This window comes from Pseudophryne corroboree, chromosome 5 (genome assembly GCF_028390025.1).
Source record: "Pseudophryne corroboree isolate aPseCor3 chromosome 5, aPseCor3.hap2, whole genome shotgun sequence".
NCBI lineage: Eukaryota > Metazoa > Chordata > Amphibia > Anura > Myobatrachidae > Pseudophryne > Pseudophryne corroboree.
The window spans coordinates 115502272-115515046 of record NC_086448.1 but is presented as its reverse complement, the minus strand read 5'-3'; the positions used below and the strand labels follow the sequence as shown (position 1 = coordinate 115515046).

At 48.1% G+C, this 12775-nt stretch overlaps 1 protein-coding gene across 1 annotated transcript in view; it reads left to right on the top strand.

The window, feature by feature from the left end:
• Window positions 1–12775, top strand: part of C5H10orf67 (chromosome 5 C10orf67 homolog) — a 283761-nt gene that overhangs the window by 116904 nt on the left and 154082 nt on the right. The gene's annotated exons all lie outside the window — the stretch shown is intronic.

The window sequence follows — 12775 nt, the reverse complement described above, 5'->3', positions numbered from 1 at the left end:
TGTGTCCAGACCAACGGAGGGCGGATGTCTGACGTCAGAAGCAGCTTCAGCATCGCAGGGAGCATCGCACAGGGTAAGTATGTCCTGGGCTACTCTGAACTGCTTGAAATTCTTTTAGCTTAGCAGGGCTGCACAAGCGATCGCAGCCCTGCTAAGCTAAAATACACTCCCCCATAGGCGTGGACTAGTTGATCGCAGCAGCAGCAAAAAGTTGCTGGCTGCGATCAACTCGGAATGCCCACCTATAGGCATAACTGATTCCACAGTGTCTAAGTCTACAAAGCTGTGCTGATTACCAAGTAAAGTCAAGACGGTCTTAAGATGGTATATCAAAATGATGTATTTAGCTTTATATTTTTTGACATACCTTTGACAGGGCCGAAACTAGGATTTTCGTCACCCGGGGCAAGGCAGTAATTTGGCGCCATCCCCCCAAAAAAACAAAGCACAAAACAAACAAAAAAACCTATCAGACTAAAATTATCAGATTATCAAAAATTTGGAAAAAAGGGGATACTACTGGACAGTGTGCCTCAAATGCCCTATGCGTTACATTCCCCGCCAGCGTGTTCAACTACATGCTCCTCTGTGTGTCCCCATACATTGAACTATATCATAACACCTCATCATTGCACTACATTCCTCTATCCACTGCACTACATCACTATAATACATCACTACGAGCCCCTATGCACTGTACTCCATACAATATATGCTACACTACATCACTATACTACATCTCCTACACGCTGAACTACATCACTACACTACATGCCCCTAAGAATTGCACTACACACCCAATATGCTACACTACATCACTACGCTACATCCCCTTATATGCTACACCACATCAGTGCACTACATGCCCCTATATACTGCAATACATTACTATACTACATAACCTATATGGTACACTACATCACTGTACTACACCCCCCTATAAGCTACACCAAATCCCCCCATCTGGGAGGCAAAGCGGAGGTTGATACTGCTAACTGGGAGCACAGGGCGCTTCTACAGCTTGTACCGTGCACCGCACACTAGTCGCAGCACTGCATGGCAAAGAAGAGCGTTTAAGACAGAAGCCAACATAGGAGAGATCCCAGGTACTGGAGCTCACCCGCAGAGCATCGGAGCCAGCTGCAGGCAAACAGGTGGGTCGGATACATTGCTCTGGGAGCTGTCTGCTGTTTCACTGGCGCAGCATAGCACTGCCAGTAAAAAAAAAAAAAATCCTGCTCCTCTGTAACTCCTTGGCGCCCCCTCGAATCCTGCACCCGGGGCACATGCCCCCTTAGCCCCCCCCCTAGTTACGGCCCTGCCTTTGAAGAGTAAGTTTATACTGTGCGCCCGATTAGCATTTCTTGATTTCTTGCAAACTTCGTCAGCACCGCAGTAGACATAGTCATTTTAGAGCAGCTACAAGCGATACTGAGACACTAGCATTGCACTCACTTCTCACCGATGGCTGAATGACTGTTACCTGGTGGAATTGGCTAGTTGGTGAATTGTGACCTATTCTGAGTCATGTGTATGCACAGTGCATGCTATTTTCAGTCACATCTTTTGCACCAAGCATGGGTTGGTGTAAGTGCCATTACTAGTGATGTTGGCTGCCCTCATGGACAGAGGGCTGGGTTGAGTCACACTACGGATGGATAGTCCCATAGGATTTATGGTCGCTGTAGGCATCCATAGTTATGGCTGCATTATATGCAGCTCAGAATCTTATTTTCATGTTCATTAGCTACAGTGGAATGGGAAAGGGGGCCTGTCCATGTCATGGAATGAACCTGTCCGTTTCAAGTTGAGGGTATGGCTCAGGGGATTGCCTAGCACTGAAGAAGATGCTCTTTTTAAATTTTATAGTAATAAAACAACCGGTAGCCGGTCAGAGCCTATAAACATTTACAGCATTAAATTATATTTCATGAAATGAGATCTGATCTTATCAGAAGCAATGACTTATCCATTCACTGGGTTATGTTAGGAAGGATAGTGCTGAATATGACACTGGTGGTATCCTACTTACGTTAGGAATGGGATATAGGGAATTAAGAATCCATTGGATGACATGGTCCCCCAATATCAGAGCACAAGGTTCAGCAGGGGGACGGAGTGAAGGGACAGTGGGGAGTATGCGGCTATGCTGGAAGCCGGGGATCAGCCGAAAAATTTCAACGCTTGGGCAAGACTGTGTTGGGGGAAGGGGTTTGGTATATTTTGTCGACATGAGACTGTCGACATGGTCATAATGTTGACATGTTTGGCATGCATTACCTGGTACGGTGGCCCCAGTGGTGACATCATGATGACTTCCTGCGGAACATCCATTTAGAAATTGTAAATGTCAACATTGTGACTGCAACCCAGGGTAAATCACCTCTCGCCCCAGGAAATGCAGGTCCAACTATAGTATTAAATAAAGAGTGTCAGGTACTTACAAAGAAATACTGAATTTGCAAATCAAGTTTTTGGAAACCCTGAACACTGTATCCCTGACCGCAGCCCACCCCGCTGACTGTTCAGGATCAGCGCAGGCATCTCACCTCTTTTTCTATATTACAGAAGGCTGATACATCCAGCTTGTTACCAATGCAAGTGATCAGTCACAAATATACCCACACCATTGTTACTTGTAGTTGTTCTTTTTGGACTGATGTCATAATAATAAATCCGTCTAATGATTTAACAATAATAATTACAAAGTGTCATAATATGAATGAGACGGAAGGACTGATGCTTTTGATATACCCACTGATTGACCGTCTGTGTATGATCTGACCAGCCTATGCCCAACTGAGCAGTAAAATGCATTGTTACCCTTGCAGACTGCCTTGGTTATAATATGAAATAAGACACAGCTTGTGCTCAGCATTCAGCATGCTCTGCAGAAGAATATGACACTGTTCGCAGGAGAACGCTCATTGACACCAAATCAGGGCGTCTTTAGACATGTATAGAGTCACTTTCTCGCCGCTTGTCAAGCTCCGTGCCAAGTCATGGCAACTTTACGTATTTCATTTTGTTAGGCTCTGCGTTGTGTATTGTTGGGCTCACTGTCTTAGAAATGCATGAAAAAGCATACTTCAGCATTACAATAGCGGCTTTCTATAAAACCAACTGGTGAGGGCATACAACAAGGCATCAATGATTTTGTGGCATCATATTGAGCTCAATAATGAGAAGGCTGTTGGCATGTTGAGATGTTGCTTATTGTTGTCAGTGATGCCGTTTTGGAACCGTGTCCCAGTCATTTATATGACCCTCTGGTGACAATACAATACAATATGGCACGTTTATTATGGTTTTTGGTACAATTTCTGAATTATCATGTGTTTGTTTTTAAACAATACTTTAATGTTCTTACACTTTTAGACTGACGTCAGTGTTACTGAAATCTATGTTTTCCACTTTTATCTCAGCTGGGGGTCAACTCTTATCAGACCAAATGTTACATAGTCTTTATTTTTATCTTTTTAAATCTGCCTATGAAATCCAGTCAGCATCATTTAGTCAGTCATTGCAGTACTAAAAGGGTTACTAGTAGGCTATAGGCTTCTGGTGCCTTATACTAATAGGCTTCTAGTGCCTTATAACTAGTAACCAACACTCATTTTCCCGTTTTCTATTTCGTCCTAGAGGATGTTGGGCACTCTCAAAAGACCATGGGGTATAGACGGGATCCGCAGGAGACATGGGCACTTTAAGACTTTCAAAGGGGCGTGACCTGGCTCCTCCCTCTATATCCCTCCCCAGACTCAGTTTTTAGAAATGTGCCCGGACGAGACACAGGGCACTCGGGGAGCTCTTAGAGTTTCTCTGAAAAGACTTAATGTTAGGTTTTTTATTTTGGGAAGATCTGCTGGCTACAGACTCCCTGCTTCGTGGAAAAGAGGGGAGAGCAGTCTAGACCCACTTCTAATGAGTTTCAGGGCTCTGCTGCTGCTGACAGGATGCCTTCAGCTCCTGAGGGGAGATGAACGCCGGGCTGTCCTGGATGCTCCCTCCCACAGCTTGCCGTCCCCCCTCTTCAGCCAGAAGTCAGAAGACAGGTGAGTATTGAGGAAAAGACAAAAAGACGGCATATAAGAGGTACCGCACAGCGGCTTGCTCAGTGTGCGCCAGGCTCCCGTTCAGGTCACACCGCTGGGTGCAGGGCGCGGGGGGCGCCCTGGGGAGCTTGTTACCTCTATAAACTGGCTGGCAATGATATTCAGTGCCCAGGCACTGTCCGCAATACCCCCGCCAGGATAAATATATAAAATTAAGCGGGACGAAGCACGCCATGTTGGGGGCGGGGCTTCTTCCTCACTGCTCACTGGCGCCATTTTCCTCCTCAGTGAAGTCGCTGGTCCTTCCTCACCCGCAGCAAGTACCAGGGGGCTCAAAACAGAAGGGGGGGGGGGGGCATATTTATTTATTATAAGTAAAGCGCAGCAGCTCTGGGACATTTATTAGTGTGGTCAGACCTACTTATTTGGCGCTGGGGTGTGAGCTGGCTATTTCCCTTTGTGTTCCCTCACAGGCTTGGTGTGTGTGCTGTCTCTGGGTAGTCGACATGTCGGAGGCAGATTATCCTTCTTCGGAATGTTTTGGGGGTGGCCCTGTCGGCACCGCCGACTGCAGATTGGTTAACTACATTGAATGCCTTGCATGCTAGTGTCACGTCATTAAGTCAAAAATTTGATCAGTCTGAATCTCAATCCCAGGTGTGGAAAAGATCAGTGGAGGACGCTTTATTACAAATGCAAGACCCTGCGGGGTCGCACAAGCGTAGTTTTGACCATTTAGTTGACACGGGTACCGACACGGACTCGGAGGCCGATGTCGATTATGCTGATTCTAGGTTGGACCCTAAATTGGCTAAGAGTATTCAGTATATGATTGTTGCTGTCAAAGATATCTTGAGTATTAATGAGGACCCTATTACACCTGAAACCAGGGTCCTTATTTACAAGGAAAAGAAGCGCTCGGTTACCTTTCCTCCTTGTTTCGAACTGAACGCTCTCTTTGATAGCATTAGGAACAGCCCTGATAAAAAAATTTCTGATTCCTAAAAGGATCAGGGTGGCATACCCCTTTCCCGAGTCTGATAGGGATACGTGGGAAAATCCCCCCACAGTAGACAAAGCCCTGGCGCGTTTGTCAAAACAGGTAGCCCTCCCTGCAGCCCAATTGACGGCCTTTAAGGAGCCGGCGGACCGTAAGCAGGAGGCTACCCTAAAGGCTATTTTCACTACTACAGGGACGCTGCTCAGGCCTCTAATTGCGTCTGCGTGGGTCAGTAGTGCTATTGAAAAGTGGGCAGACACTTTGTCTTCTGATTGGGATACTCTGGATAGAGATAACATCCAGGTAACGCTTGGTTATATCAGAGATGCAGCTGCATACTTGAAAGAGGCTGCAAGGGATGCTGGCCTGCTAGGTGCTAAGGCGAATGCTATGTCCGTTGCGGCTAGGCGATCGCTCTGGACTCACCAGTGGAATGCTGATGCTGATTCCAAGAGAAATATGGAGTCTCTTCCTTTTAAGGGAGGTGAACTTTTCGGTGACGGTCTTACTGATTTAGTATCAGCAGCTAACGCGGGTAAATCTACCTTTTTACCTTCTGTTCCTATGCAACAGAAGAAACCGCCACATTATCAAATGCATTCCTTTCGGCCCAACAAGTATAGAAGAGGCCGAGGAAACTTCTTCCTGGCTACCAGAGGTAGAGGAAGAGGCAAGAGGGTACCCGCATCCTCGGGTTCCCAGGAGCAGAAGTCCTCCCCGGCTTCTGCCAAATCCTCCCCATGACGCCAGGTCTTCGTTACAGTGGCCCGCACCGGTGGGGGCATGCCTAAAGCTTTTCAGTCAGGTCTGGGTTCGCTCGGGTCTAGACCCTTGGGTATTGAGTATTGTGTCCCAAGGGTACAAACTGGAGTTTCAAGACGTTCCCCCTCACCGTTTTTTCAGATCAGCCTTACCAGCTTCGCTTCCGGACAGGGCTCTGATCTGCGGTGCAGTACAAAACTTGTGTCAAAATCAGGTTGTGGTCCCGGTACCCCTGGCACAGCAGGGGCAGGGGTTTTATTCAAGCCTGTTTGTGGTGCCGAAGCCGGATGGCTTGGTAAGACCAATCCTTAACCTGAAATCTCTCAATTTCTTCCTGGTGAAATTCAAATTCAAGATGGAGTCTCTCAGAGCGGTGATCTCCAGTCTGGAGGAGGGGGAATTCATAGTCTCATTGGACATCAAGGACGCCTACCTTCATGTCCCCATTTATCCTCCTCATCAAAGTTTCCTGAGGTTTTCTATCCAGGATACGCACTACCAGTTTCAGTCGTTGCCGTTTGGTCTATCCACGGCCCCGAGGATTTTCACCAAAGTAATGGTAGAAATGATGGTTCTCCTGCGCAAGCAAGGGGTTACAATTATCCCGTACTTGGACGATCTCCTGATAAAGGCGAGGTCCAAGGACAAATTGTTGCAGGACATTGCACTATGCCTGTCAATTTTACAACAGCACGGCTGGCTCCTGAACTTGCCGAAATCACAGTTAATCCCGACAACCTGGTTGGCGTTTTTGAGCATGATACTGGACACGGTCCAACAGAGAGTGTTCCTCCCCATGGAGAAAGCTCGGGAAATTCAGAGTCTGGTAAAACTCTTGCTAAAACCAAAAACGGTCTCCATTCATTAATGCATTCAATTGCTGGGAAAAATGGTGGCGGAATAAGAGGCCCTCCAGTTTGGGAGGTTCCATGCCAGAGTGTTCCAGTGGGACCTGTTGGACAAATGGTCCGGATCCCACCTTCATATGCACCGGAGGATAATTCTATCTCCCAACACCAGAGTCTCACTTCTGTGATGGCTCCACAGCTCTCACCTCCTTGCGGGATGCTGGTTCGGGATCCAGGACTGGATCCTGGTAACCACGGATGCAAGTCTCCGAGGTTGGGGGGCAGTCACTCTGGGGGTGAGCTTCCAAGGAAGATGGTCAAGTCCGGAAACGCATCTTCACATAAACGTTCTGGAACTGAGAGCCATTTACAACGGCCTTCTACAAGCAGAACATCTTCTTCGGAACCTGCCGGTTCTGATCCAATTGGACAATGTCAGGGCAGTGGCTTACATCAACCGCCATGGCGGCACGAGAAGCAGAGCAGCAATGGCAGAAGCCACAAAAATTCTTCGTTGGGCGGAAAAACATACAAGCGCTCTGTCGGCAATATTCATTCCGGGAGTGGACAACTGGGAAGCAGACTTCCTCAGCAGACACGACCTTCATCCAGGAGAGTGGAGCCTCCGTCAGGAGGTCTTCGCAGTGATAACAGTTCGATGGGGGGTTCCCCATATAGACATGATGGCGTCTCGCCTCAACAGAAAACTTCTGAGGTATTGTTCCAGGTCCAGGGACCCTCAGGCGGAGGCAGTGGATGCGCTGACAACACCCTGGGTGTTTCCGTCGGTGTACATTTTCCCTCCGCTTCCTCTCATCCCAAAGGTGTTGAGACTTCTAAAAAGAACAAACATTCCAGCGCTCCTTGTAGCCCCAGATTGGCCAAGGAGAACGTGGTACCCGGATCTTCAGACGTTACTAGTCGACGATCCCTGGCCTCTTCCTCTTCGCGAGGACCTGCTGCGGCAGGGGCCGTTCGTCCACCAAGACTTACAGCGGCTACGTTTGACGGCATGGCAGTTTAACACCAGATTTTAGCCCGGAAGGGTATTCCCAGTGAAGTCATACCTACTCTTATTCTTGCCAGGAAGGCTGTGACGTCAAAGCACTATCACCGTATTTGGAGGAAATATATTTCCTGGTGCGAGTCCAAGAGAGCTCCAGTGGAGAAATTTGACCTTGGATGTTTTCTCCATTTTCTACAGAATGGAGTGGATGTGAGCCTTAAATTAGGCTCCATTAAAGTGCAGATTTCTGCCTTGTCCATTTTCTTTCAGAAACAATTGGCCTCACTTCCTGAAGTGCAGACCTTTGTGAAAGGGGTGTTGCACATCCAACCTCCTTTTGTGCCCCCTGTGGCACCTTGGGACCTTAACGTCGTATTATTGTTCCTTCAGTCACATTGGTTTGAACCTTTGCGTAAAGTGGAGTTAAAATTCCTCACTTGGAAAGTTGTCATTTTGTTGGCGTTGGCATCCGCAAGGCGGGTGTCGGAGTTTGCGGCCTTGTCTCACATGAGCCCTTATTTAATTTTCCATGAAGATAGAGCAGAGTTGCGAACTCGGCAACAATTTCTGCCAAATGTGGTTTCCTCTTTTCATATCAACCAACCTATTGTGGTGCCAGGGGCTGCTGGCGCTTTGGCTGAGAATAAGTCTCTGGATGTGGTCAGAGCTTTAAAGATTTATGTAGCCAGGACAGCTCCATTGAGGAAAACAGAGTCTCTGTTTATTTTGTATGCTCCCAATAAGATTGGGGTTCCTGCTTCCAAGCAGACCATTGCCCACTGGATATGTCAGACGATTCAGCAGGCTCATTCAACGGCAGGCTTGCCGTTGCCGAAATCAGTGAAGGCCCATTCCACTAGGAAGATGGGTTCGTCCTGGGCGGCTGCCCGGGGTGTCTCGGCATTGCAACTTTGCCGAGCTGCTACTTGGTCGGGGTCGAACACGTTTGCTAAATTCTGCAAGTTTGATACCTTGGCCGATGAAGACCTTAAATTTGGTCAATCGGTGCTGCAGAGTCATCCGCACTCTCCTGCCCGCTATTGAGCTTTGGTATAAACCCCATGGTCTTTTGAGAGTGCCCAACATCCTCTAGGACGAAATAGAAAATAGGATTTTAAATTCCTACCGGTAAATCCTTTTCTATGAGTCTGTAGAGGATGTTGGGCGCCCGTCCCAGTGCGTACTGTATCTGCAGTTTAGTTCTGGTTACACACAGGTTGTGTTTTTGTTTTTTTCTTCAGCTTGTTGCTGAGGTTTTGTCCATGTCCGTTGACATGTGTTCAGTTATCTGCCATGTTATACGGCATGCTTATGGCGTGAGCTGGTGTTGGCTCACCTTGTTTGTTAAGTCCTTTCCTCGTAATGTCCGTCTCGCCGGGTACAGTTCCAAACTGAGTCTGGGGAAGGATATAGAGGGAGGAGCCAGGTCACGCCCTGTCTCCTGCGGATCCCGTCTTTACCCCATGGTCTTTTGAGAGTGCCCAACATCCTCTACGGACTCATAGAAAAGGATTTACCGGTAGGTATTTACAATCCTATTATTTTGATTTAAACACTCATTTGGTTGTTATCATGCAGTTTATGTGTGTGACTAACAGGGCTGCCATCAGAAAATGTGGGGCTCGGGACTGACAAAATAGGCAGGGCCCCACCTGGCATGGCTGTGTGTGTCTAGCATGTGAGAAGCACAAGAGCAGGCCTGGGCAGCATTTGTAACGGTCAGCGTCCAGGGTCTTACCGGTACGCTGGGGCGATGTGCGGGCAGCGGCGGAGGTGGGCTGCTGCACCGGATCCGTGGGCAGCAGTAGCGGCGGTGAGGGGTACGCTCGTGGTGACGGGACGCCGCTACAGCGGGTTGCTCTTGCTGAGCCGTTGCTTGGAGACCAGGGGCAGTGAGCAATGTGGCTTTGCAAAAAGGTCTGCATTACTGGGCGCCCCCATGTTGGAGACCAAGTTTTAAGCATAGTTCCTGTTTCCTGTTTCTTCCAGCCAATTCAGCGAAAGCTCTTCCTATAAAACGGGGCTGGTTTAGGACAGGGATGCCAGTGCTTCAAGTTACAACCCTGTTGTAGGTGCTTTAGCCTGTGCTCCCAGGATTCCTGCTGTATTCTGGTTCCTCCTGATCCTGCTTGGTCGGTTCTCTGTTGCTGCTGCAGCCCTGCTGTTTCTAGCCCTCTACTGCCTGTGGAAGCGCTCCTGGAAAACCTGGTCCAGTAAGACTCTTTGGGCACAGTCGGCCCCGGGTCTTCTGCCTCGTCTTTCAAGCCACACTCCACAGATCTCCTTCACCAGCCATGCCTTTGTACCACCGACCACAGCCTGCAGATTATTATCTTCAGCCTCGTTTAACAAACCACAGTCCACAGTCCTTGTCTCCAGCCACGTCTTCAACCACCATCCACAGTTCCACAGTTCATCATCTACAGTCTCGTCTTTCAAATCACAGTCCGCAGTTCTTCACCCCCTGCCACGTCTTTAACCATCGTGCTCCAGCCTCGGTCCTCTACCTCAGCCCTGTACATAATAAATACTTTCCATTGACTCTCAAACCCCGCCTACGTTCTTCATTGCTCCGTGTCCCATGCAAAGGAACTATATTCAGCCCCCTCATCTGGTTCATTCACAGCCTGCTACCTCCTCGGGCAAGTCTCAGCTGCCGGATCCTCAAACTTTGCTAGACGTGACAGTAAGCACTGGCCCAATGGATTAGACGGGTGATCAGGCCTCAGGAGGGGATTCAACTGCAGATATCTGGTCTCGCTTAAGTAAGCAGGAGGCCACACAATCTCAAATCGTGCAGTTCATGCAGAATATGTCCGAACGTCTCGATTCTCTCTGTGTTGCCATGACGGCCCCTCAAGTATCTACAGCTGCTCCCACATTAGCACCTCTGGTCCTGCTTCCTCCTGTACCAGTACCACTTCCACAGTTGCATTTGCCACCTCCCAGTAAATTCGATGGGAATACAAAACAATGCCGCGGGTTTCTTAACCAGTGCGAAATCCAGTTCGAACTACAGTCGAACAACTTCCCATCAGCACGAACCAAAGTAGCCTATATAATTTCTTTACTTACCGGGCAAGCGTTGGAATGGGCTTCACCTTTGTGGGAGAGGATGGATCCCATCTTATCTAACTATCCAGAATTCGTAGCCACCTTTCGAAGAATCTTCGACGAACCGGGCAGGACTTCTGCCGCCTCATTGGAGATCCTGCGCCTGCATCAGGGCACACGTACGGTCAGTCAGTACGTGATCCAGTTTCGCACCCTTTCCTCAGAACTGAACTGGAACGAGGAGGCTCTCATTGCAGCTTTCTGGAGCGGTCTCTCCGAAAAGATCAAAGATGACCTCGCAACTCAGGACGTACCTGATAAGTTGGATAAACTTATTTCTTTATGCAGTAAGTAAGACCTGAGGTACAGAGAACGCTGTATGGAGAGGTTGCGGTCAGATCGTCCTAAGCCTAGAGTTGTTCTTCCACCAACACCATCATCACCAACTGCGGAAGAACCCATGCAGATTAATCGCTCCCACCTCTCCAATGAAGAACGTCAGAGACGGCGACAAGGGAACCTCTGCCTGTATTGTGGTGCATCTGATCACTTTGTTAAAACTTGCAATCTACGTCCGGGAAACGCCCGCTCCTTGTTTGTGCTGGAGAGGTCAAGCTAGGAGAATTCTCAGAATTACATACCAAGAAAGAGTCTGTCCTGTTAACCCAATTGGAGCTCCCTTCTTCTTCTCTTCTCATCCCTGCACTACTCGACTCCGGAGCCACCGAAAGCTTCATTGCGTCAGCTCTGGTTAAACGATCTGGAATACAAACGGTTCCTTTGGATCGTACCATTTCTGTTACCGCAGTGGATGGAAGTTATATCCCTGAGGGTATTATATCCTTTCGTACTATTCCTCTCAAGATGAAGGTCGGAGTTCTCCATTCAGAAGAAATCTCTTTCCTTGTAATTCCTAAAGCCTCTCATGAAGTAATCCTAGGGTTTCCATGGTTAATCAGACACAATCCCCACATAGATTGGCAAACTATGGATGTTCTCTCTTGGGGACAAGACTGCTTTCAGAACTGTTTACCTTCAGTTAGACCTCTCTGTTCTTCCAGCCCTTCCAGCCTTCCTGTGGAGTATCAAGCTTTTCAAGATGTTTTCAGTAAGCATGGGGCGGACACCTTGCCTCCGCATCGTACTTGGGATTGTCCCATTGAGCTAGTACCCGGTAAGACTGCTCCCCGAGGTCGAATTTACCCTCTGTCACTTCCCAAGACACAGGCCATGTCGGAGTATATCCGGGAGAACTTGGAGAAAGGGTTCATCAGGTCTTCTACATCTCCGGCCGGAGCAGGGTTTTTCTTCATCAAAAAGAAGGATGGGGGGTTGCGGCCCTGTATTGACTATAGAGGTCTCAATTACATAACAGTTAAGAACAGATATCCGTTATCTCTGATTCCAGAACTGTTCGACCGTGTTAAAGGAGCTACTGTATTTACTAAGTTGGACTTACGGGGGGCCTACAATCTTATACGTATTCGCCCAGGGGACGAATGGAAGACAGCATTTAATACCCGCGACGGCCATTACGAATACCTGGTAATGCCTTTTGGCCTATGTAACGCCCCAGCCGTCTTTCAAGAGTTCTTTAACGAAATCCTCAGAGATCTCCTCTATGACTGCTTGGTATTGTATCTGGATGACATCCTCATTTTTTCTATGGATCTGAAGACCCATCGGGAACAAGTCAAAGAAGTGTTAACTCGTTTACGAAGGAATCAGTTATTCCGTAAGTTAGAGAAGTGCACCTTTGAAGTACCCACAATTTCATTCATCGGTTACATTCTTTCAGGGCAGAGGTTACAGATGGACCCCGCTAAAGTCCAGGCGATTCAGGATTGGGCACTTCCAGCTACCCTTAAAGGAATTCAACGTTTCCTGGTGTTTGCTAACTTCTACCGAAGATTCATTCAAAATTATTCTTCTGTCATAGCTCCTATAACCGCATTAACTAGGAAGGGAGCCAATCCTGCCAAGTGGTCTCCGGAGGCTTTGGAAGCTTTTTCATCTTTAAAGGAGACCTTCACGACTGCTCCAGTTCTTC